At 45.1% G+C, this 26,796-nt stretch overlaps 1 long non-coding RNA gene across 1 annotated transcript; it reads left to right on the top strand.

Moving 5' to 3' along the window:
- Nucleotides 1–16,318: 16,318 nt before the first annotated feature.
- On the top strand, nucleotides 16,319–26,120 carry LOC137334985 (uncharacterized). The gene is made up of 3 exons (XR_010966292.1): nucleotides 16,319–16,370; nucleotides 17,485–17,782; nucleotides 25,278–26,120. It is a non-coding gene; the product is annotated as an uncharacterized lncRNA (long non-coding RNA).
- Nucleotides 26,121–26,796: the final 676 nt, after the last annotated feature.

Below are 26,796 nucleotides of genomic sequence, written 5' to 3'. Positions count from 1 at the left end.
TCTTCATCATCCTACTACTCCTCCTCCTCTTCTTCATTGGATTCTTCATCCGATGTTTGGATTGTGTAGTGACAAACCCTACAGGGTCTCTCAGTCAGCTACACATAAATGCATAAGGCAGATAACGGATGGGTTGTTTGCCAGGGTGTCCACTTATGTCAGCTTCCACCGCGACGACAATAAACAGAATGAGCGGGCACTCGGATTCGCATCTCTGGCTTGCTTTCCACAGGTACAGGTTGCCATCAATTGCACACACATGGCAATCCAAGGACCACCAGATCAACCAGGAGTATTCATCAACTGCAAGGGATGAATGGGCCAAAGTGAGTGATGAGCGTCTTCTTCCTGCTCCACCTCTAATCCTTGTTGCTGTGCAATGTTGTGCAGAATGCAGCACACCACCATAATTCTAGTAACCCTCACTGGCGAGTACTAAAGGGCGCCTCCAGACCTGTCTAGACACCAAAAGCGCATCTTCAGCATGCCGATGGCTTGCTCAATGACACACGTGGTGGTGATATGGCTCTTGTTGTACCGCTCTTGGGCTTCATTGGCGGGGTTCCTCACAGGTGTCGCCAGCCAAGTTTGAAGGGCGTATCTCCTAACAGCCACCCCTGAAGTCTGCTTCCAGGTACGAAGAGGTGGGGGATGTTGGACTGCCACAGGTTGAAAGCATCGTGGCAGCTGCCAGGGAATTTGGCACACAATTGCACGAACCTTTTTTTGTGGTTGCACATCAGCTGCACACTGATGGAATGAAATCCCTTGTGGTTGGTGAATACTCCTGGTTGATCTGGTGGTCCTTGGATTGCCACGTGTGTGCAATTGATGGCACCCTGTCCCTGTGGGACGCCAGCCAGAGATGTGAATCCGAGTGCCCACTCATTCTGGTTATTGTTGTCACAGGGGAAGTTGACATAAATGGACACCCTGGCAAACAACTCACCTGCTAACTGCCGTATACATTTATGTGCAGCTAACTGAGAGACCCTGTAGGGTTTATCACTATACTTTTTTTTCAAAAAATATACTTTATTCATAAAATTTGTAGCAAAAAACATACAATACAGTTGTCATATCACATTCCAAACATACACAATACAGATTATACAATTTGCAGGTTACATCAAGTACAGTTCAGTGAACACATTGTACATAATTACAGTTCATCACACTCTGGGGTGTCTCATTGCATTATACTCAATACAGATTATTGCTTACAGATTCATCACAGGTACATTACAGGTACATTACAGCAATTTGAATTTTACATTCTGCCCGAGGGGGGTTTTCCCCTGATTGCATCCCCTCTGTTTGCAATGGTGGGAAGGCTCTAAACGGTTGCCTTTCCCCACAGAGCCTTGGCGGCGGCCGCACCCAGCTTCAGTGCGTCCCTGAGCACGTAGTCCTGGACCTTGGAATGTGCCAGTCTGCAACACTCGGTCGAGGACAGCTCCTTGCACTGAAAGACCAGCAGGTTTCGGGCAGACCAAAGGGCGTCTTTCACTGAGTTGATGGTCTTCCAGCAGCAGTTGATATCTGTCTCGGTGTGCGTCCCCAGGAACGGCCCGTAGAGCTCAGAGTCCTGTGTTACGGAACTGCTCGGGACGAACCTGGACAGATACCACTGCATCTCTCTCCAGACCTTCTTTGCAAAGGCGCATTCCAGAAGGAGATGAGTGACGGTTTCGTCTCCACCGCAGCCTCCTCGGGGACAGCGCGCGGTGGGGTTGAGAGTCCGGGAGTGCATGAAGGATCTGACAGGAAGGGCCCTTCTCACCACCAGCCAAGCTAGGTCTTGGTGCTTGTTTGAAAGCACTGGCGATGAGGCGTTCTGCCAAATGGCATTGACAGTCTGCTCGGGGAACCAACTGACAGGATCCATCGTCTCCTTTTCCCGCAGGGTCTCGAGGACGTTACGTGCGGACCACCTACTGATCGCCTTGTGGTCGAAAGTGTTTTTTTGCATAAATTTTTCAACGAGGGACAGGTGGGGCGGAACGGTCCAACTGGACGGAGTGTTCCGTGGCAGCGTGGCCAGGCCCATCCTTCGCAGCACCGGGGATAGGTAGAACCTCAGCACGTAGTGACATTTTGTTTTTTCGTACCAAGGGTCCACGCAAAGCTTGATGCAGCCACACACGAAAGTGGCCATCAGGATGAGGGCCATGTTGGGCACGCCTTTCCCCCCTTTCTCGAGAGATTTGTACATCGTGTCCCTGCGGACACAGTCCATTTTTGATCTCCAGATAAAGTGGAAGACGGCTCGGGTGACTGTCACAACACCCTCATCTACAAGCGGAAGGGGGAGAGGGAAGAAATCAAAAATTGACGACCCATCTCACTGCTTAACATGGACTACAAAATTCTGTCCAAGGTCATCGCCAATCGGGTCAAGTCAGCCCTGGAGGTGGTAATTCACCCCGATCGGACCTGCACCATACCCGGCAGGAAGATCTCTGATAGCCTGGCGTTACTCAGGGATACGATCGCCTACGTACAGGACAGGGGGGTAAATACCTGCCTGATCAGCCTGGACCAGGAGAAGGCCTTTGACAGAATATCCCACACGTACATGATGGACGTGCTCTCCAAAGTGGGGTTTGGGGAGGGAATCCGCAATTGGATCCAGCTGCTCTACACAAACATCAGTAGCGCCGTTTCAATCAGATAGCTTCCCGATCAAATCTGGAGTCAGGCAGGGCTGTCCTCTCTCCTCCGTCTTGTTCGTGTGTTGCATCGAACCCTTTGTCAAGTCTATCAGGAGGGATGCGGGCATAAGAGGGGTGACGATCCCAGGCAGTGGAGGCACTCAGGTCAAAGCCTCCCTGTACGTGGACGACGTCGCCGTCTTTTGCTCGGATCAGCCGTCGGTCCGCAGATTGATGAGCATCTGCGACCTGTTCGAACTGGCCTCAGGGGCCAGGGTAAATTGTACCAAGAGCGAGGCCATGTTCTTTGGGAACTGGACTGACTGATCCTTTGTCCCCTTCACCGTCAGGTCGGATTACCTGAAGGTGCTGGGGATCTGGTTTGGGGGGGCCGGGGCGTGCACCAAAAACCGGAAGGAGCGTATTTCTAAGGTGAAGCAGAAACTGGGACTGTGGGATCGACGATCCCTCTCGATCGTGGACAAAAACATGGTCATCAGATGCGAGGTGCTCTCGGTGTTGCTGTACTTGGCACAGGTCTGGCCCAAACCTCGCTCCTGCGCCGTGACAGTCACCCGAGCCGTCTTCCGCTTTATCTGGAGGGTTTGTCACTATACAATCCAAACACCGATCCCTACCAGTGTCCAAGGGTTGTTGAACTCTAGACGATAAATTTTGGAATACACGAACAAATACACTTTAAGACTGAACATAATTTTATTTATATGATTGGTACAAGTTCATATAACCTTTTGGCAATAGAGAATGATCGTTGAGTTTACTGGGTGATCAATCTGCCGCCCTGAAGGCTGTTGCTTCTTTTTTGATGTTGTAGCTCTTTGAAGCACTAACAGGACACATGGCATCATCCATGTCCAATCGCCTCTCTTGTTAGGCTTCAACCTCCAGCAGATCTCAACGATTGTCCGTTTAAGCTTTGATCATTAGCATACCTCAACGATTGACAGCCGAGCTGTCTGCAGCTCATATGGCAGACAATTGATCTTCAATGTGTCCTGTTAGTGCTTCACACTTCTATTGTCTAATCATTTTGTGTGTTGGAGATTTGACTACCCTCACTGTCAGGGGTCTCTTGATGGCCTGGTGTGATCATGTGGTCTGTGGCCCCTTTATCTCATCAATGAAAAACCTGTTAGAGGACTTCTGGTAGTTTCTGTTTGCAGTTTTTAAATTGATTGTTCAAATGTAACTTTGAAAAGCTATCTACCAGTTTCTGCTCCTCTATTGTTCCCACTAGTCTGATATTAACATGTCTCAGAAGAAAATGGGATCCCTTCCACAAACTATGTGGATTAGGGCCGAGCTGTCTGCCTTCATTGTCCCGGCTAAGTTCCAATGTTTTTACAAGCCAAAAGCTTATTCTGCAGGTTTAAGGGACAAAGTTAACCCTTTCTTTGAACGTTCCAAATTCACAATATCAAAATGGGTTTTTGACCCCTGTCTTACAGTGTCTTTATTGTACAGACATGCAAAAATGTCCAACTCCATGATGCAAAAAGGCTCTCAAATCTCACAACCCTCGACATGTCTCCAGTGGCACACTAGAAGGAGCCAGAGGCAAAGAAATTGAGGGCAGTGGTGATTTTCACAGCGACAGGCAATGCGTGGCCAGGTCCAGCAGTGAGCAGCTCTTCTTCTAGGATTGTAAACAATTTTACAACACCAAGTTATAGTCCAGCAATTTTATTTGAAATTCACAAGCTTTCGGAGGCTTCCTCCTTCCTCAGGTGAATGTTGTGGATCTCCACATCATGGCTTCTTCTAGGAGGCTGCAGGTGTCTGCGACCGCCTCTGGAAGCACTGCTGTTCAGAGAGGTCAAGGAAGCTGAGCCTCTTTCTGTACACCCTGTTAAGTGGATAGGGCCTCTTGCGAAATCGGCGTCTCTGTTGCTCTCCTCCCTGTTGTCCACCTCTCTGTTATCCACCTGCAGCTCCTACCACAGCACAACCTTGCTGCCATGGATGATGATTGTCTTCCTCATCCGAAGTCCAAGCTAAAGCAGCCATGGTGCCCCCCATCCTGCTGTTCACCTCCAAACTTTACCAATACGTCTGTCACCACAAGAACTCTCAGCAAACCGTTTACCAAAGGGAACTGAGAAAGCAGCTGTGAGCACTGAGCCTTTATTCATATCAGAACATCTGTCCTTTAACCATTCCCATGAAGTGCCGCTCAATCTCGTCTCTGTTTCACTGATGAGTTTCCCGAGTCCCGGAAAATCCATGCTGGAGGCGTTAATTTCAAATTGCTGCCAAAATCTCATGAAAGTACCCTCATTAACATATTATAATGACGGACCCACCTCTTGAGAGCGGGTTATTCAGCCGCACCCAAACCCGCCTCCATTAAAACCATGTTGGAAGCGGGTTGGGGCCGGGTTTCCCATTTTGGAAATTTAACGTTTTTTAAGTTACCACTCACTCCAAGATGCTTTACATTGTAGAAAAGACCTCTCTGATAGTGCCACAAAGATGGCATTGGACTCTGCTGTCATTCCTGCCATCTGCTGCACATTTTCGGAGAGTCTTTGCAGTGCCTTCATATTGTTCTGATCTTCTGGGAGCAGTTGTCTTTTCATGGCAGGACACCTGAGATTATCAACAAATGCTTAACAGCTAGTGTCTGACATCTCAGCTCACTCTATTTATAGAATTGCATAGAATATACAACACAGAAACAGGCCATTCAACCCAACAGGTCCATGCTGACGTTTATGCTCCACACGAGCCTCCTCCCTCCCTATTTCATCTAACCCTATCAGCATATCCTTCTATTCCTTTCTCCCTCATGTGTTTATCTAGCTTCCCCTTAAATGCATCTAAGCCAGTCAACTCAACTACTCCTTGTAGTAGCAAGTTCCCCATTCCAACCATTTTCTGGGTAAAGAGGTTTCTGCTGAATTCCCTTTGGATTTATTAGTGACTATCGTATATTTATGGCCCCTAGTTCTGGTCTCCCCCACAAGTGGAAACATCTTCTCTATGTCTACCCTATCAAACACTTTCATAATCTTAAATACCTCTATCAGGTTACACCTCTGTTCTCTTTTCTAGAGAAAAGCACCCTAGCCTGCTCAATCTTTCCTGATAGGTATAACCTCTCAGTTCTGGTATCATCCTAGTAAATCTTTTTTGCACCTTCTCCAGTGCCTTTATTTCCTTTTTATTATATGGAGACCAGAACTGTTCACAGTACTCCAGGTGTGGTCTAACCAAGGTTCTATACAAGTTTAACATAACTTCTCTGCTTTTGAATTCTGTCCCTCTAGAAATGAACCCCAGAGCTTGTTTTTTTTTATGGCCTTATTAATCTGTGTGGCTGCTTTTAGTGACTTGTGTATCAGTACCCCACAATCCCTCTGCTTTTCTACCCCATTTTATCCAAGCAGTGTGCAGTCCCCTTACTCTTCCTACCAAAATGTAATACCTCACACTTATCTATATTGAAATTCATTTGCCAATTACATGCCCATTCTACAAATTTATTAATGTCTTGCTGTATTTTGTACCAGTCCTTCTCGGTATTAACTATACCCCCCAATTTGGTGTCGACTGTAAATTTTGAAATTGTACTTCCGATTCCCAAGTCCAAATCGTTTATGTAAATGGTGAACAACAGTGGTCCCAGCACCGATCCTTGTGGAACACCACTTCTCACCTTTTGCCAGTCTGAGTAACTACCTTTAACTCATACTCTCTGTTTTCTGTTTTGTAGCCAACTTGCTACTTGTCCCCTGATTCAACATGCTTTGACTTTAGTCACGAGTCTACTATGCGATACCTTATTGAAAGCGTTTTGAAAATCCAAATATATTACATCTACTACATTGCCCTTATCTACTCTTTCTGTTACTTCTTCAAAGAATTCAATAAGGTTAGTCAAGCATGACCTTCCCTTTTGAAATCTTTATTATATTCCTAGCAGCTGGGCCCTGGGATGGACTACTGCATGCTCCACCACTTTTGCAACTCCCTGATCGGCCTGGTGTTGTGTATTTTCTCACCTGTGTAGGTATCGGGGGCAGGGACTGCCAAGAGGCTCTGGTTATATTTTCATTCTAACAGATAACAGCATCATCTTTGGCCTTTGCAGCCAAACACCTGTTGCTGGATATTCCTTCACCATGGATGCTGATCAGTGTGACAGAAGAACTAATGGCACCAATGTGATCTGCAAAGCTCTGCCTCATGCCAATCTCCAACCTTTATCAAAACCAGAGGAGACAACCCACTGAACTCTGAAACCCCAGGCCTCTATAGCAACAGTCCACGGAAGAAGCAAGCACTGCCCTTAGGGCTCCTGGTGTGGGGTTGGGGGTGGGGGGAGACTGTGCTGCAGTCATCTCTGGAATTGCCACAAAGTTTATGGTGGACTGCAGGATCGCAAAATCATAATGCAAGGTTGTGCATGTGCAGCTTATGGGGTCCTCCACCCAGCGGTCATCTGCCACAGTATTTGCTGTGGTCCCCATTGAATCAGCAACTTTTGATGCTGAGAAAGCATTTTTCTTCTAAATACAAGCCCCATGACATCCAGATCCTCAGGATCTTCAGCCTAGGCAGGATGTAAGCTGGCCCTCCAGACAACAGATACCTGCTACTCTGCCATCACCATCAACTCCTGCTCAGTCATATGCTGTGTCTCATCCAATATGTTCCCTTCTAACTCATTATCTGAATCTCCCAGGATAGATGTATCTAAGCTGGTGGTTGTGAGGGATGGAATAAATGACAGTATGTCATGGGAAGGGCTATCTTGGACAGATGTAGTGAGTCTTGGGTTGGTTCCTGAGGAAGGTTTTACATTCAACCCCAGGTCCATGCTGATTTAGCTGATCTCAATTGGAGAGCACAATGAGACATAACAATTGGCCTGAGGTTCTGAAAAATTATTAGAACTAAAAGCTGACAGGTCCCCAGGTCCTGACAGACTTCATCCTAGGGTCTTAAAAGAAGTGGCTGCAGAGATAGTAAATGCATTGGTATTAATTTTCCAAAATTCCCTAGATTCTGGAAGGGTCCCATCAGATTGGAAAATAGAGAATGTAACTCCTCTATTCAAGAAAGGAGGGAGACAGAAAGCAGGAAACTACAGGCCAGTTAGCTTAACATCTGTCATAGGGAAAATGCTAGAATCTATTATTAGGGAGGTTATAGCAGGGCATTTAGAAAATCTCAATGCGATCAGGCAGAGTCAACACGGCTTTGTGAAAAGGAAATCGTGTTTGACTAATTTATTAGAGTTCTTTGAGGAAGTAACAAGTAACCTGGATAAAGGGAATCCTGTGGATGTGGTGTACTTGGATTTCCAGAAGGCATTTGACAAGGTGCCACATCAAAGGCTACTACACAAAATAAGAGCTCACGGTGTAGGGGGTAACATATTAGCATGGATAAAGGATTGGTTAGCTAACAGGAAACAGAGAGTAGGCATAAATGGGTCATTTTCAGGTTGGCAAGATGTAATGCGATCAGTGCTGGGGCCTCAACTATTTACAATCTATATCAATGACTTGGATGAAGGGACTCAATGTATGGTTGCTAAATTTGCTGATGACGCAAAGGTAGGTAGGAAAGTGAGTTATGAAGAGGACATAAGGAGTCTGCAAAGGGATATAGATATGTTAAGTGAGTGGGCAAAAATTTGGCAGATGGAGTATAATGTGGGAAAATGTGAACTTGTCCACTTTGGCAGGAAGAATAGAAAAGCAATATATTATTTAAATGGAGAGAGATTCCCGAACTCTGAGGTACAGCGGGATCTGGGTGTTTTGGTACAGTTGTACTGGCATTGGTGAGACCACATCTGGAATACTGTGTGCAATTTTGGTCCCCTTATTTAAGAAAGGACATAATTGCTTTAGAGGCGGTTCAGAGAAGGTTCACTCAACTGATTCCTGGGATGAGGGGGTTATCTTACGAGGAAAGGTTGCACAAGTTGGGCCTGTATACATTGGAATTTAGAAGAATGAGAGGTGATCTTGTTGAAACATATAAGATCCTGAGGGGACTTGAAGGGGTAGATGCTGAGAGGATGTTTCTCCTTGTGGGGGAGACTAGAACTAGGGGACACAGTTTAAAAATAAGGGGTCTCCCATTTAAGACAGAGATGAGGAGAATTTTTTCTCTCAGAGGATCGTGAGTCTGTGGAACTCCTTTCCCCAGAGAGCAGTGGAGGCAGGGTCATTTAATATTTTTAAGGCTGAGTTAGATAGATTCCTGATTAACAGGGGAGTCAAAGGTTATAGACGGGAAAGTAGGGTTGAGGTCACAATCAGATCAGCCATGATCTTATCAAATGGCAGAGCAGGCTCGAGGGGCCGAATGGCCTACTCCTGCTCTCAATTCATTTGTACGTATGTTCAGTATACCCTGGGCCTGGGAGAGGAAAAATAAATCAGGATTCGCATTTCTGATCACTATCAAGTGATCTCTGCTGAGGAGTGTGTGTATGTGGATCTCAGGTGAGAACAGAAACAAGTTTACACTTAAAGAATTGCCTCCCATCAAACTGTATCCTACCATGAACAGTGAGGAGAGAAAAATAGAAGAAGAAAAACAGATTATAACAACACAGTGACATGACTGAATGTGTAGAACAGACTAAGTGGAGAGACAGCACTGTATGACTTACAGCAAGATTAAAGATTTCCAATGAAATAATGTTCCCTTTGTCACGCTCACAGCTGAGTTGCAAAGTCCTCACTTAATCGTCAGGTGAATAGAATTTGAATTAACTCTGAAGGAAAGAATCTGTCCAGGTGAAGGAAAAGTAAATCACTAAAACCATTATGCAGTGAGAAGATGTCAATTAATCTACTATAGACATAAGAAATGTTTTCTCAAATACTGAGTGAGCTTCAAGTGACATTACACATCCTGTAAAGGGCTTTATGAATGCAATGAAAATGACAGCTACAGAATCCTTATGATGGCGAAGGGTGCATTACACATGATCATTGAGCAAATGGTTTGAAGAAAATCAAATTTCACAAGGTTTTCTCAGAATCAGCCTCATGCTGCCAAGAGCACGAAATACCCAATATCCCTCTGGACAGAACGATTAATGATCCAATTATTCTAACACTGGACTGTATATGTTTACTTTAATTAATTTTTAAACAATAAGGTTAAAGGTAAGGATCTGCATTTGTAAAAACATTATTACGTGCCCTATAAATAGTCTCTGTCGAACCATATCCAGAGTTGTGCCCCTCTAAAATTAATAAACTCTTTTCTTTCTCCCTATTAACTCTTAGGAGACTGCAGATCATAGTACTGTCTATTATTTAGTAATCTACAGTCATCAATTTAGTAATTTAATGCAGTACTCTAGAATTTGTCCGCTCTTGAAAGAGATTCTACCTCTGGGTAAACTAAGATGATGCTGTGTGGACAATTCCTACATATTAATACCATAGTCCTGATTTACAATGTCAGCACAGATAAGTGGTGACCAGTGTTGAGGACAGGCCTCACTGAATCTTACAAGGCTAGTCCCTCTTCCTCATTTTAATAGGTTCCTTGTGAATGAAAAATAGGCACAGGAAGGCTGATTAGTAGCGTGATTGGCTGAGGGCAGGAAATCTGTTTGTTAAAGGCCGCTGCTTGGCATTAAGACAGAAGGGAATTTTTGTCCTGGCAAAGTTGTGCTTGCTGGAAAAAAACAGAATATCCTGTCCTACATTAAGTCTCACTTGCCCAGCTGACCTATTTTAGCTTTTTGTCCCCCAACACATTGCATTTAAAATCCCCAACTTAATCTTCACACCCTTCCATCATGGCCTCACCTCAGCCTTTCTCTGCAACCTCCTCCAGCCTTATACCTGTCCTGCACCTTTCAATCCTTCACCCTATTTCACTCTACACCTTTTAAAAGCTTCTTAAAACCCATCTTTTTGATTCAGTTATCATTCATTTTTCCTAACTCTCCCACTATGGGGAGAATTTTAACCCCTGTACGGCGGGCAGAAGAGGGTTGGGTTAAATCGTCAAATACGCGAAACACGACCCCAACCTGCCACGCACGTGCCTGTTTCCATTTTAACTGTGGTGGATATCGGGGCATCTGAGTAACACACTCTGGAGAGGCGGGTCCATCATGATAATATTTAAATGCGGCTCCTTTCCTGAGATTTTGGCCACAATTTGAAATTAACACCTCCAGCACGGGAAACTCATCAGTAAAACGGGGGCAAGATTGATCGGCACTTCATGGGGTTGGTTAAAGGTCAGGAGTACCGATATGAATAAAGACTCAGTGCTCACAACTGCTTTCTCAGTTCCCTCTGGGAAACGGTTTGGTGAGAGTACTTGTTGTGAGAGACATATTGTACAGTTTGAAGGTGTTGACACAGAGAATATTGGGATGGGGGTCGTCATGGCTGCTTTAGATTGGACTTCAGATGAGGAAGACAATCAGTATCAACAGCAGCAAGGGCGTGCTATGATAGGAGCTGCAGGTGGACAACAGAGAGGAGAGCAACAGAAGGGTCGAGGTCGTAGGAGGCGTTACACACGTAACTGGGCGTACAGACAGAGGCTCAGCTTCCTTGACCTCTCAGAGGAGCAGTGCTTCCGAAGGCTGAGATTGTCATGTCAGGTGCTCGCAGACAGCTACAGCCTCCTAGGAGAAGACTTGCTACCTGCTGGCCATGCATTACCAGTCGCTGTGACAGTCACCCCCACCCTTAATTGTTTTGCCACTGGTTCCTTCCAGGACACTACCAGAGACATATCAAAGGCCTCGCAGTCGGCTGCACATAAATGCATAAGGCAGGTGACTGATGGATTGTTTGCCAGGGTTGGGAGGCACGTAAACTTCCCCTGTGATGACAATAGCCAGAAAGAGTGGGTACTCGGATTCGCATCTCTGGCTGGTTTCCCACAGGTATAGGGTGCCAACATTTGCACACAAGAACCACCAGATCAACCAGGAGCATTCTTCATCCACAAGGCATTTCATTCCATCAATGTTCAGCTGGTGTACAACCACAAGTAAAGGTTCATGCCGGTCTACACCTGATTCCCTGGGAGCTGCCATGATGCTTTCATACTGCGGCAGTCCAACATCCCCGACGTATTCGTACCTGGAACCAGCCTTAAAGGCTGCCGGGCGTCAAAGGATACCCCCTTCAAACCTGGCTGATGACACCTCTGAAGAACCCCACCAATGAAGACCAAGGGTGCTACAACACAAGTCATATGGCAACCAGATGTGTCATCGAGCAAGCCATCGGCATGCTCAAGACACGCTTCAGTTGCCTGGACAGGCCTGGAGGCGCCCTTCAATACTCGCCAGCGAGGGTCTCTGGGATAATCATGTGCTACGTTCTGCACAACATAGTGCAGCAGCGAGGACTAGTGGTGCAGGAGGAACAAGCCGCTCAGCACTCTTCATCTGATGAGGATTCCAATGGAGAGGAGGAGGAGGAAGAGGAAGAAGATGAAGATGGGGCCCCAACACCAGACCAGCCACTCACTTTGCTATTTGGGATGCCAGGATGAAGGTTCAGTTAGTCGCATGGGACCAAAGTAACTATCACATCCCCTGATCCCTCACCACCACCACCCCCCCACCCCACTTACACAAAGCAGTCCCGTAACCAACCAGGCAAGAATGGTGAACATGGGAAAGTGTTGCAAATTAATACATTTTATGTGAATAATTAAATCAAATTTACTAACATAAAATTTTCATAAACACCCATGTGCATACCCTCAGTGAACTACAAAGCTTTTCTTTTCTTTTCCCTACCGCTCCTACGTGGTGCAATCCCTGTGGCTTCCGCAGAGGGGTGAGGCAGTCTCCTCTAATCCTGGTTCTGACTTCTGAGATCCTCGCAGCCTTCAACCTCTGGATGTTGGAGTCCGTGAGGGCCCCACCAAAGACTGCTCCACCTGCACCCGTGCAGGGGCAGACTCGGCCATTGGGAGAGGAGGCAGCATGTCGGATACTGGTGGAAGGAGGGGGCAACGGGTGAGACGTGGAAATGCTTTGAGTGGAGTTCCCACTTCCATGTCCCCTTTCACCATCATCCCTCTCCTGGGTCAGCGGCACATCACTCCTACCACTCTGCGGGGGAGCAGCTTGGAGCAGGGCTATGGAGAAAGATAAGGGAAGTGGGACTAATTGGATAGCTCTACCAAAGATTCGGCACAGGCATGATGGGCCGAATGGCCTAATTCTGTGCTGTATCATTCTATGATTCTATGATTCTATTCTACTGTTTTAACAAGCACAACATTGCTCTGGAGAGTTTTGTGCTCCACGCTGTCCAGCTCATTTAAATGTCTGGAAAATTGTCTCAGGTTCATATCTTCAATAACTGGAGACCAAATGTGCTCTCAGAGACTCATATTTGAACCTTTCAGAGAGTAAGCTATTTGAAGACGGAACAATGGGAATGTGCTTTGAGCTACGTAGAAATGTCAAGGTGGCTGGGAATTATTAGATGAGGAATAATTGAGTTTCAATGAATTCTCAAATCATTAATCATTCACTATATTACCCTTTTATCTTTTCCCACTGTGCATATTTTGCAAACTTTAAGTGGAAATTAATTGCCAAACTACTTAAATCGTTGATTCTACTCCTTTGGGCTTTCACTTTAGGGAGCCTCATATAGACAAGTGATTTGATCTCTTTTAGTTTGATCTGAGGCAACCAAAGGCACTTGAACTGGATTTAGATCTCAGAAGTTAATATTTGCTATTCTTACCTTGGAATCAATGGGAAACTTGACACAACTATATTGCGTTTTAGTGTGAAGTATTACAACTACCTCCCAACAATACACGAGACAGAAACATCAGCCAGAATATGTAGGCATCTACTTTCTACAGCTGATATCAAGGTTATGTTGTAGTTGGCACAGTGATCCCATGCTGGATAATGAGCATGTGTGAACATAACGTTGGATTTGTCTGTGATGCCATCACAGTTGAATAATAACTTGTATTCATATAGAGTCTTTAACATGTACAAATATCCCAAGGTGCTGCATCGAAATGTAAGGGGAAACAAAAGAATAGCCCACTGATTATGAAGATCTGAAAATCTAAGGCCATTCCAGCAGACTCCACTGTAACTTTAGTGTAACGGCTGGAAACTAGGCCAGGGCCCAAATAGACCCCCAGGTCCCAGCCTTGCACCCAAGTTTCCAGGAAGCAACCTACACTCAACCCTTGCAAGGACATCGATGCAAATATTGGAGTTCCCACATCCCAGGTTTTCTTTGGGACCCAGAATATAGTCATGTGCAGGTATGCCTGGTGAGACGAGATGTACCGGCCAATCTGGGATGCACCTGGGAGTCCAGGCCGGGACCCTGGCCTGGATGGCAGAAGATTTTTTTTTTAACAATGTTTTTGAAAGCCTTCTTAAATAAGAAGACTGTGGAGCCAACTACAACATGTTTCTGGGGGTACTTTTCAGCAGATGGCGTGCCCCAGAAATGCCTCTAGCCCACTGAAGGCATTCAAATTGTAAGAACCTTCCACTACCCCATGAACTTTGGCAGGGTCCAGGGTGGGCACATATCATCACTTTTGCCGAGATGCACCACCCCACAGATTTTTGGGGTCTCAGTGTTTAGGCTCACATATGAAGAATGACAACTTGAGCAATACAAAGCCCTGGTTAGACCACACCTGGAGTACTGTGTTCAGTTCTGGGCACCGCAACTCAGGAAGAATATATTGGCCTTGGAGGGTGTGCATCATAGATTTAGTAGAATGATACCTGGACTCCAAAGGTTAAATTATGAGGAAAGATTACACAAACTAGAGTTGTATTCCCTGGAATTTAGAAGATTAAGGGGTGATTTGATCAAAGTTTTCAAGATATTAAGGGGAACTGATAGGGTAGAGAGAGAGAAACTATTTCCGCTGGTTGGGGAGTCTAGGACTAGGGGACATAGTCTAAAAATTAGAGCCAGGATTTTCAGGAGTGAAGTTAGGAAACATTTCTACATGCAAAGGGTGGTAGGAGTTTGGAACTCTCTCCCGCAAACGGCAGTTGATGCTACCTCAATTGTTAATTTTAACTCTGAGATTGATAGATTTTTGTTAACCAAAGGTATTAAGGTATATGGGCTTAAGGCAGGTATATGGATTTAAGTCATAGATCAGCCACGATCTCATTGAATGGCAGAAGAGGCTCGAGGGGCTAAATGGCCTACTCCTGTTCCTATATTTCTATGTTCCTATTGTACTGGAGGCCAGCTCGCTCCCATGGAACCGAACCCCAGCTGAAGTAAGTAAGAGAGAAAAAGGGGGAGAAAATTGACAGACATTTTTTAAAGGTCCTTCTGCATTGACCCATCAAGCATTTCCTTAGTTACAACATGAGTCAGATGCAGAGTGAAGTATCCTCTACATTTCCTACATCATGCCTTATCCTTAATCTCAGAGACTGTTGCCTGTTGAACCAGAGGAACATTTCCATTTCCTACAAGGATTCATTGATATGGACTCTCTGAGACTACCAGATTATGAGCAATGCAATTCAATTCAGTGGATTGTTGGCCACCAGGAAATAGATTAAAAGATACAAACTCATCTCACTGAGGGCCATTACTTTGTTTTATGATGCATATTTATGAATTTTTAGTAAGTGTAGATTCACAAATCCAAGTCCAAATTAAGGGAATTTCATTTGTTTTATTTTTCCTTTTCACACTTCTTATACAGATGAACTAACACCCCTGATTGTACTTTGATGGTACATAACCTAAGTCTTAAATCATCAAGTTATCAGAAATCTGATTAAGTGTGAAAGGAAAAAAACCAAACTAAGTGCTTACTATGCTTTCTTTTCCCCCACACTTAAATGACTTCAAAAAGGCAGGGACAACAGGACAAGATTTAAATTGACCAGCATAATCAAGATAGCTCAATTTAATCAGGATAGTTAAGAGATGTGCCCACCAGAGAGAGCTGACCCTTATCTCCTTTTTTTGGATTGGAATTCTGTTAGATCCACCAGGTCAAAGGATAGCGTCTAATCCACTGTGTCACTCCATCACAGACATGAGAATTTCATGCCATTTGTTTGGGATGCATTTAAACACAATTTCCGGAGGTGAAAGGTCAGTGTCTAAAATCCTGTAGCAGCTTTGTCCCCTGAAAACTAATTGTAAGAAGCTGTGGAAACATAGCTGCATAAAAGGCTGATTCTGAGTAAATTGCACTGGCATCGATTGTAGAAAATTAGTATTCCATCGGCACTATTTCTGGAACTGTATTAAATGCAGAATACTCATGATGCACATTTCAAGGAGGAGAAGATTTTTATTCCCATAATGTGACCCTAGCTAGCAATATTTAAAACACAACTGAAGCAGAGCACAAAGAGGATAATGTGTGGGAATGAGGGGATAGAATATATAAAAATATTTCCACTCGTGAACTGACCGTCGAACTCATGAGAGATGAAAGTGTTAGGTGATTCACAGGCTGCACAATGAGTTGAATTATTTTCCATTTAAAATTCTCCCACTCCAACAGTATTCTATTTAACTGCAATCTTTAAACTGAAATTGTAATCATTAAAACACTCAAAAGTGAATGGCAATTTGCCACATATTGCAGTGATAAGGAACAACTTGAGAGAGCAAAGAGCGGCAGATCGAGAATGCTGATGGGATGGAGAAACCCAGCCATCTGTGACATCATCCAGTTGTATTTCCCTCAGTGAGTATAGTCTAGAAATTACTGTTTGTGATATAAAAGTACAAACAGCTTTATATAACATTCCTCTGTGTGCTATTTTAATGGAGGTATTAAACCATTCAAAATTAATGCATTAATGGCTAGGTTGAAATAACACATAAAACCAAGTTCTAGGAACATGCTGAAACATAAAATACAGGAATTACACAGCAGATTTATCAGCATCTACACACGTACTACTGTCATTTCTAGCCTTACATGTTATTGCTCAAAAACAGTCTGCATATCATAAACAGTAAAACGTAAAGCAACACCTTAATGACACTCAGTAAGACTGGGATTCAATTGAACCAGGAAGGTCTGGAACACCATACTGGACCTTGTCTCACTGGGTATTTATTGTAGTGATTCTTCATTTTTTCTCACAACATTTCCAAAGTTTGCTTTTTTCATTGGCTTCTGAATCTTGCAAGATTATGAAAAGACATTCGTCTATTTGATTCTGCAGACATTCTGCCACATGCTACTTAATAACTGCCCATATCCTAACTCGCACCCTGTCCTGTTCACCCATTACCCCTGTGTTAGATAACTGTCAACTGTCAGATGACCTCAGAGGGGGCCTTAACCTGTCAACTGTCAGATGACCTCAGAGGGGGCCTTAAACTGTCAACTGTCAGATGACCTCAGAGGGGGCCTTAACCTTGTTAACTGTCAGACGACCTCTGAGGGGCCTTAACTTTGTTAACTGTCAGACGACCTCTGAGGGGTCTTAACCTTGTTAACTGTCAGACGACCACAGAGGGGGCCTTAATCTGTCAACCGTCAGGTGACCTCAGAGGGGGCCTCAACCTTGTTAACTGTCAGACGACCCCTGAGGGGCCTTAACCTTGTCAACTGTCAGATGGCCTCAGAGGAGGCCTTAACCTTGTTACTTGACAAACGTAAGAATATAAATGAAAGAGCGCGAAAAGAACAAAACACAGCAGATTGGAAGAAGACCTACCTCGCTGCTCTACTGTCCAAAGGCTTGGACTGGGTAATACCGAACTTGATTCTGTTAATTGCTGCTTGAATACTGTGTGTATTATTGATTCTGCTGATGTCACAATAAAGCCTTGTTATACCCAATTAGGAGTGCCAAGCCGAATCATTGGCAGGGTGACTAGGGCCGAGTACCCTCCGACACCTGGCCCACCAAAGTGGCGACCCACGGCAGGACTTGGCAAATAACAAGGTGAAGCAGCCAAAGCAGAATCCCTTTGGGTTGTAAAGGGTCATAACCTAACTCCTGGGGGAGGATACTAGTTTAGTAAACTAGGAGTGAGGGCGATGCGCTACCTTCCGACAATTAAGAAGCATGAGTAAGAAAGGAGAGTCCGACTGAATCCACCAATATGAGGAGAAAGTCGAAGGTGGAGTAGTAAAACCAGGTAAGGTGCTGATCCTGGAAATGTTTAAAGCGGACGAACCGTACAAGGGGGCGTGTGCCTGGATATGAGAACAGGTCGAGGTTAAGAAAATAAAGACAGGCAAGCAAGCAGAACATTTTTTTCAGCTACTCTATGTGGTTCTGCGCAGTTAAAAATGAAGATAGGGCTAAAAATTTAAAGGAGGAAATGATGGAGCATAAGTGCCAGAGCGAATGCGAGAAAAGGGAACTACAGCAGTCAATTAAGAGCTTTCACTTGCGAATCATTGAGTTAATTGCTATGTTAGGAAACCAATCAGCGCTGGTGAACTTAGCAGCTGCACAAGGGTCAGAACAGGGGTCGCAGGAGTGTGAGAGAAAGAAGCTGAAAAAAGAAGTAGAAAAGTTAAAACCGCAGTTAGAGGATGCAAGAGGAGCGCCGAGGGAAGAGTCAGAAAGGAATAAGGAAATGGGTAAATCTGACCATCGACAGTGTCAGATATATATACAAGCACTCAGGAGACAGTTGAGGCAGAGAACGGCTGTGGTAGAGGCAGTAACCCGAGGAAGTTGTGGATTTGGAGTTGATGACGGTGATGAGATTGATTGGGGAGTGTAGGAGGATGTGACGTATCACTACCATGATAATGGTGATCCTCCTAAGGGAGCACAGGGACAGATAGAGGTGGTGTACCGGACAGTCCGGACTAATCAGGCGGGTCAAGTAACGAGTTATTATGAGGAGGATCGCTCCATCACCCACATAGAACAGCAGGCGATGGCACAAGAGATAGGTCTGATTAAAGACGGACAGGACCAATTGGAGCTCGGTCAGACATTCGGGATCTTCATCCAGGATCATCCCGAACTTGACGATCTGGATCTTAAGCGCATGTTGCTGACTGGCTTGAGTTCAGAGTCAAGGCACGGTTGGACCTAGTGGTTTTTGCCGCTGTCACTAACTCTCAAGTCGTAAAGGGTGCATTTCTTGCAATGCTGGGAATCGGTCAGATAGATGTTTATGGTGCGATCAGTAAATGTGAACAGGGACAACAAGAGCACCCACAGGTATTTGAGTAAAGACTGCATGAGCTAAACATTATGTCCCAGCTGCTGGCCCCAGCAGGGACCAATCATCGTGGTCAGGAGGGATATAAAAAGTTGTTCCCCTCAAAATTGACCCCGAAAGTTAAAATAGCCCTGGGAGTGGTATTGAATGGAAACAGTGCTTGAGCTGCAATCATGGCCACTGTACTTCAGACATATCAGAATGTTTAAGCCTTTGGGCCTGGTGGGGATAATACCGGAGCGAAGCCCACGGGGGAGGTCTGAGGTTCATATGGTCGAGGGTCCGTAACCTAAGGGTGCCATTGGGCACGGCAGGGGTCAGCGTAGACAACAGGGCAAAGGCGCCGGACCAAGGAACAGAAATCGCCCTGGTGAGGAAGGATGTTTTAACTGTGGTAAACTAGGGCACTGGGTGAGAGATTGCTGGAGCGCACCTGCTCGATCCGGCAGAGGGGGCGGAGGTCCAGGACTGAGATCCAACCACCCTCCTCCCTACGAACTCCCATATCTGTCCCCCTACAGATCAAAAATTGGACAAATTAATTGCATTATTGGCTACTCAGCAATTAACTGGGGGTGGCCTCCCTCAGGCCTCAGCACCACTGGTGAAGGGCGAGCCAACTCGTCCGGACCCACAATGTTGGGGTTCTAGCCCTCACCAATATCCGGTAATAAGGTTCCGGAGGACACGTGACAATCGGCCTTCCGTCACTGCTGTGATCAGAGAGGGCCCACAGCAGATATTACTAGTTGACACTGGTTCTAATGTCACTGTCTTACGTACCTTACACCCCTCTGACTGTGCAGGAGCCACAGGGGTTATTCATTCACTGCAAGGCTTTAACGGTTCTGTACAGGAATTTATGCAATTGACTCATGTTGATCTGAGTATGGATGGGATTCAGATACGAATACCTGATCCGGTCGCTATGACTATGCCAATGGGCAGGGGGCTATTTGGATCCGATGCATTAACCCACTACGGGATATTAGTTGATTATACTAACCAACATTTGTGGATAAAAGATGTGACAGGACAACAGTCTAGTGTGTCTTCCGCGATTATAGCTCATGTTTTTGCCGTGTTTGCAATTAAGAAACCCGAAGCTTACCCTCCCCTCATTCATTCTGACCCAGGTGTTCAAGCAATCTTGGACCAGATGGATGGGGTGACGGCTAAACATAAATATGATTGTGGTAGGTTAGATGAGAAACAAAGGGTTAATGGCCCACCCCACTGTAAATGTAAACAAGATCCGATTCCCACTGAGAGCCATCCTTATGTACAGGCTGCAATTGACTCTCTGTTAGAGCGAAATGTGATCCATAGAACCATAGAATCATAGAAAAGATACAGCACAGAAGGGGGCCATTCAGCCCATCGTGTCCGCGCTGGCTCGAAGAACAACCAGGTGCCCATTCTAATCTCACCTTCCAGCATCCGGTCCGTAGCCTTGCAGCTTACAGCACTTTAGGTGCAGGTCCAGGTACTTTTTAGAAGAGTTGAGGGTCCCTGCCTCTACCACCAATTCGGGCACCGAATTCCATACACCCACCACCCTCTGGGTAAAAAAGTTTTTCCTCATGTCCCCTCTAATCCTTCCGACAATCAGTTTAATTCTATGTCCTCTACTTCTTGAACTCTCCGCTACTCTATCTGGGGCCCTCATAATTTTTACACCTCAATAAAGTCTCGCCTCAGCCTGCTCTGCTCCAAGGAAAACAACCCCAGCCTATCCAATCTCTCCTCGTAGCTGCAATTTTCAAGTCCTGGCAACATTCTTGTAAATCTTCTCTGCACTCTCTCCGGAACAATTACATCCTTCCTGTAATGTGGTGACTAGAACTGCGCACAATACTCCAGCTGTGGCCTTACCAGCTTTTTATACAGTTCCATCATTACATCCCTGCTTTTGATTTCTATACCTCGGCTAATAACGGAGAGCATTCCGTATGCCTTCTTCACAGCCTTATCTACCTGTACTGCCACCTTCAGGGACCTGTGCACATGCACTCCAAGGTCACTCACTTCCTCTACCCCTTTCAATATATTCCTGTTTACTGCGTATTCCCTTTTACTGTTTGCCCTCCCTAAGTGCATTACGTCACACTTCTCCGGGTTGAACTCCATTTGCCCTTTTCCGCCCACTCCACCAACCCATTGATATCTTCTTGGAGTCTACAGCTATCCTCTTCACTATCAAATACACGGCCAATTTTTGTGTCGTCTGCAAATTTGCCAATCATGCCCCCTACATTCAAGTCCAAATCATTAATATATACCACAAACAGCAAGGGACCCAACACTGAGCCCTGTGGCACACCACTGGAAACGGATTTCCGTTCGCAAAGACATCCATCAGCTTTTACCCTTTGTTTCCTGTTACTGAGCCAATTTTGGATCCAATTTGCCACATTTCCCTGTATCCCATGGGCTTTTATCTTTCTGACCAGTCTGCCATGCGGGACCTTGTAAGGGGTTTCTTTTTTTACTGTTTCTCGGGCTTATAATAGGTCAGCCAGTTATGTTTTCCTGAGCTGCCCTGCCCGCAGTGCAGTTGCGAATCGCTTACCCCTTCCTGATTCTGAGCTGAGGACTTATCGAGTGGTAACAAAGACAGACAAACAGACCAGTGGATTGGTACAAGGAAAACCAATGTTTATTAATAAGAAAACTAAAACTACAAGGTAAACAGTATAATACAGAAGATAAAGAAATCGCTATGGATGTAATACAGTCTTACACTTATCGGGTTGAAAGAAACAGACACATCGAGGGAAAATTCTAAAATCACAAGTTTAGCAATATCCCTTAACCCCCAACCTTACACTTATGCTAGGTTGTCTTGTGGCAGCCAGAAAATTAATGCTCACCGGTGAAAACAGATGAAAAGGCCTGGCCCCTGTGCCTGCTGCTGCCGTCGACATGTGGTTGCGAGGTTTACTGGATGGCTTCCTTCTTAGTTGCTAGCAGACAGACAGGATAGGGCCAAGAGGCGAAGAGAGCAGCTACCCCTCTACCACCCCGAAATATACTGGGCAGCTTCAGTTATACCCTCTTGGTAACAGGTTTTTTCATACCTTATCAGCTTGCTTCATTGTTTGATTTTAAGCACGAAACGTAAGACAAAGGACCCCATCTCTGGCCCATTTACATTAATGGCCATTTCCGGTATCGATCTGTTTGCTAACTGCTTTACCATTGTTCCGAATGTACCTTGATGGTTCACCTTTTGTCCTGCGATCACTTCCTGCTCGAATTTTGATGTGTTGACCGGCCATGTTGATAGCTTGCCTCAGGGCTAGAAAGCAGCTGCATTGTTTAAAGAAACCTGTCTAGACACGAAAACCTGCCAAGTTGTTGAAAAATGCAATTTCAAATCTGCCGGTCCTTGGCCATGTGTCTGACCAGTCTGCCATGCGGGACCTTGTCAAATGCCTTACTAAAATCTACGCAGACAACATCCACTGCACTACCCTCATCAATCTTCCTTGTCACTTCCTCAAAGAATTCAATCAGATTTGTAAGGCATGACCTTCCCTGAACAAATCCATGCTGACTACCCCTGATTAAACCATGCCTTTCCAAGTGACAGTTTATCCTATCTCTCAGTATTGATTCTAATAGTTTGCCCACCACCGAGGTAAGGCTGACCGGCCTATAATTTTTCGGCCTTTCCCTCGTACTCTTTTTAAACAATGGTACTACGTTCGCAGTCTTCCAGTCCTCCGGTACCTCCCCTGTATCTAGTGAGAATTGGAAAATGATCCTCAGAGTATCCACTATTTCCTCCCTGACTTCCTTCAATAGCCTAGGAAACAATCCATCCGACCCTGGTGCCTTATCAACTTTCAAGGATTCCTTTAATCTTACCAGCTAATATTTTTTCATGCCCTCTCTTTGCTTTCCTTAATTCCTTTTTTATGTCATCCCTGTACTTTCTATACTCCTCTAGGCTTTCTGCAGTATTTAGTTTTCTGTGACAGTCATAAGCTTTCTTTTTCTGCTTTATCTTGCCCCGTATACTTCTAGACAACCAGGGGCCTCTAAATTTGGCAGTGCCACCCTTTTTCTTTGAGGGGACGTGTCTGCATTGTACCTGTAGAATTTCACTTTTTAGTGCCTCCCACTGGCTTGCCACTGATTTTTCCTCAAGTAGTTGTGTCCAGTCCACTTGTGCCAAATCACCTCTTAGTTCTGTAAAATTTGCCTTCTCCCAATTTAAAACGTTTACTCCTGATTTAACTCTGTCCTTTTCCATAATAATGCTGAAACTAACTGAATTGTGGTCACTATCCCCAATTTGGTCACCCACTGTCACTTCACCCACTTGCCCATCTTCATTTCCCAGGACTAAATCTAGAATTGCATCCCCTCTTGTTGGGCTTGTCATGTACTGGCTAAAAAAGTTCTCCTGGACACCGATCAAGAATTTTGCACCCTCTGTGCCCCTCACACTGTTTGAATCCCAGTTGATGTTAGGGTAGTTGAAGTCCCCTACTATTATTGCCCTCTTATTTTTGCACTCAGAAATTTGCCTACATATTTGTCAAGGATCATTCACCGTGAATTCACCAATTTGGCCGGTAAAGAAAGCAGATGGCGGTTGGCGATTGACGATTACAGGAAATTGAACTCAGTCATACCTTTGTGCGTGCCTGTGGTGAGAGATTCACCCATGTTGCTAGCACAGATCCCAAGGACGGTTGAGATCTTCTCGACCCTCGATATCTCCAATGGGTTCTGTAGTGTTCCAGTTCACCTGGAGGATCAGTATAAGTTCGCATTTACTTTCAACGACCAACAATATCCCTGGACATGCTTGCCACAGGGGTTCTATAACTCCCCTACAATCTTCTACAAGCGTATGGCGTTTATACTGAAGAGATGTTCTCACTCACAGTCTGTTCTACAATACATGGATGACATTTTGATTGCCACCAAGACACGAGAACAACATCTGATAGTGCTCCAGGGCATTCTGAGCAAACTAAGGCCAATCAATGGATGTTATTTATATGGACTTCCAGAAGGCATTTGATAATGTCCCACATGAGAAACTGTTAGCTAAGATAGAAGCCCATGGAATCAAGGGAAAAGTATGGACTTGGTTAGGAAGTTGGCTGAGCAAAAGGCGACAGAGAGTAGGGATAATGGGTAAGTACTCACATTGGCAGGATGTGACTAGTGGAGTCCCGCAGGGATCTGTCTTGGGGCCTCAATTATTCACAATATTTATTAACGACTTAGATGAAGGCATAGAAAGTCTCATATCTAAGTTTGCCGATGACACAAAGATTGGTGGCATTGTAAGCAGTGGAGATGAAAACATAAAATTACAAAGCAATATTGATAGATTAGGTGAATGGGCAAAACTGTGGCAAATAGAATTCAATGTAGACAAATGTGAGGTCATCCACTTTGGATCAAAAAAGGATAGAACAGGGTACTTTCTAAATGGTAAAAAGTTAAAAACAGTGGCTGTCCAAAGGGACTTAAGGGTTCAGGTACATAGATCATTGAAGTGTCATGAACAGGTGCAGAACATAATCAAGAAGGCAAATGGAATGCTGGCCTTTATATCTAGAGGACTAGAGTACAAGGGGGCAGAAGTTATGCTGCAGCTATACAAAACCCTGGTTAGACCAAACCTGGAGTACTGTGAGCAGTTCTGGGCACCGTACCTTCAGACGGACATATTGGTCTTGGAGGGAGTGCAGCGTAGGTTTACTAGAATGATACCCGGACTTCAAGGGTTAAGTTACGAGGAGAGATTACACAAATTTGGGTTGTATTCTCTAGAGTTTTGAAGGTTAAGGGGTGATCTGATCGAAGTTTATAAGATATTAAGGGGAACAGATAGGGTGGATAGAGAGAAACTATTTCCGCTGGTTGGGGAATTTAGGAGTAGGGGGCACAGTCTAAAAATTAGAGCCAGACCTTTCAGGAGCGAGATTAGAAAACATTTCTACACACAAAGGGTTGTAGAAGTTTGGAACTCTCTTCCGCAAACGGCAATTGATACTAGCTCAATTGCTAAATTTAAATCTGAGATAGATAGCTTTTTGGCAACCAAAGATATTAAGGGATATGGGCCAAAGGCAGGTATATGGAGTTAGATCACAGATCAGCCATGATCTTATCAAATGGCGGAGCAGGCACGAGGGGCTGAATGGCCTACTCCTGTTCCTATGTTCCTATGGTCTAAAGATCAATCCCAAGAAAGCTCAGTGACTGCAATCAGAAGTATCTTTTCTGGGGATCACTTTATCACACAACGGAAAGACACCTGACACCCACAAGATGGACATTATACAGACATTGCCAGTGTCGAAGATAGCTCTCCAGTCATTTTTGGGGCTGGTGGGATGCCAACGATCGTTCATTCCACAGTTTGCAGAACTCGTTAAGCCATTGTACAACTTACTCAAGGGAAATGATGATTCAGTTCAGCAGGATTGGACGGATGAACAAACCGATGCAGTAACCAAGCTGAAACAAGTGGTTGCACAGCTATGTGCTTGATCTCTCCAGACCCAAATCAGCCATTTCACCTGGAAGTCGCGGCCACATCCGAAAGCCTAGCAGCCTTACTGTGCCAGGAGGTGCACAGCAGAGTGACAATGATCACTTATGCATCCCGCATCCTGGCTGGAGTTGAGAAGACATTCGACCCATGTGAGCGACACATTCTAGCAACTTTCTGCGCAGTCAAGCATTTTACTTATATCACCGGGCTACAGACTTTGGTGTTGCATTCTCCGCACACCCCTCTGAAGTCGTTACTAAAGCCCGGTGACACATTGGTCTCGTCACAACGACTCAACATTGCTGCTGATGGAATGTGACATCCAGTTCACCCCTAAAAAGACACTGCTCATTCCGCATCTTTTATTGTAATTGAGTATTATGATGTGCTGTTTAAAGCGTCTACTTAAAAGGCTTAACCAACGCGCTAATAATCTGGAACTAGCTGCCCTTATGCGGGAGGGAGAAGATGATTTGTCATCCTGTTGACAGATCAAAACCACCTTTTTCACCCTCAAATTGGGGAACTGTTAGATAACCTTGTTAACTGTCAACTGTCAGAGGGGCCTTAACCTTGTTACTTGACAAATGTAAGGCTATAAATGAAAGAGTGTGAAAAGAACAAAAAAGATTTGAAGAAGACCTACCATGCTGCGCTGCTATCCAGAGGTTTGAACCGGGTAATACCGACCTTGATTCTGTTAATTGTTGCTTGAATACTGTGTGTATTATTGATTCTGCTAATGTCACAATAAAGCCTTGTTATACCCAATTGGGAGTGCCAAGCCGAATTATTGGCAGGGTGACCTAGGGCCGAGAATTCGCCGACACCCAGCCCAACACCTGACCTACATTGGCTTCCGGACCGGCAATGCCTTGATTTTAAAATTCTCATTCATGTTTTCAAATCCCTCCATGGCCTCGCCCCTCCCCATCTCTGTAACCTCCTCCAACCCTACAACCACCTACACGTTCCCCTCCAAGTCATACACCATCCCAACTTGGAAATATATCGCCGTTCCTTCATCGTCGCTGGGTCAAAATCCTGGAGCTCCCTACCTAACAGCACTGTGGGAGAACCTTCACCACACGGACTGCAGCGGTTCAAGAAGGCGGCTCACCACCACCTTCTCAAGGGCAATTAGGGATGGGCAATAAATGCTTGACTTGCCAACGACGCCCACATTCCAAGAACGAAAAAAAACCCTCCGAGATCTCTGCACTCCTCCAATTCTGGCCTCTTGCGCATCCCCAATTTTCATCTCTCCACCATTCAGCTACTTAGGCTCTAGGATCTGGAATTCCCTCCCTAAACCTCTCTGCCTCTCTACCTCTCCTCCTTTAAGAAGCTCCTTAAAACCTACCTCTTTGATCAAGCTTTTGGTCACCTGTCCTAATATCTCTTTATGTGGCTCAGTGTTACATTTTATTTGATAAAC

Source organism: Heptranchias perlo, chromosome 18 (assembly GCF_035084215.1).
Source record: "Heptranchias perlo isolate sHepPer1 chromosome 18, sHepPer1.hap1, whole genome shotgun sequence".
Taxonomy (NCBI): domain Eukaryota; kingdom Metazoa; phylum Chordata; class Chondrichthyes; order Hexanchiformes; family Hexanchidae; genus Heptranchias; species Heptranchias perlo.
The sequence above is the reverse complement of the archived record's forward strand: the minus strand, read 5'-3'. Positions and strand labels throughout refer to the sequence as shown.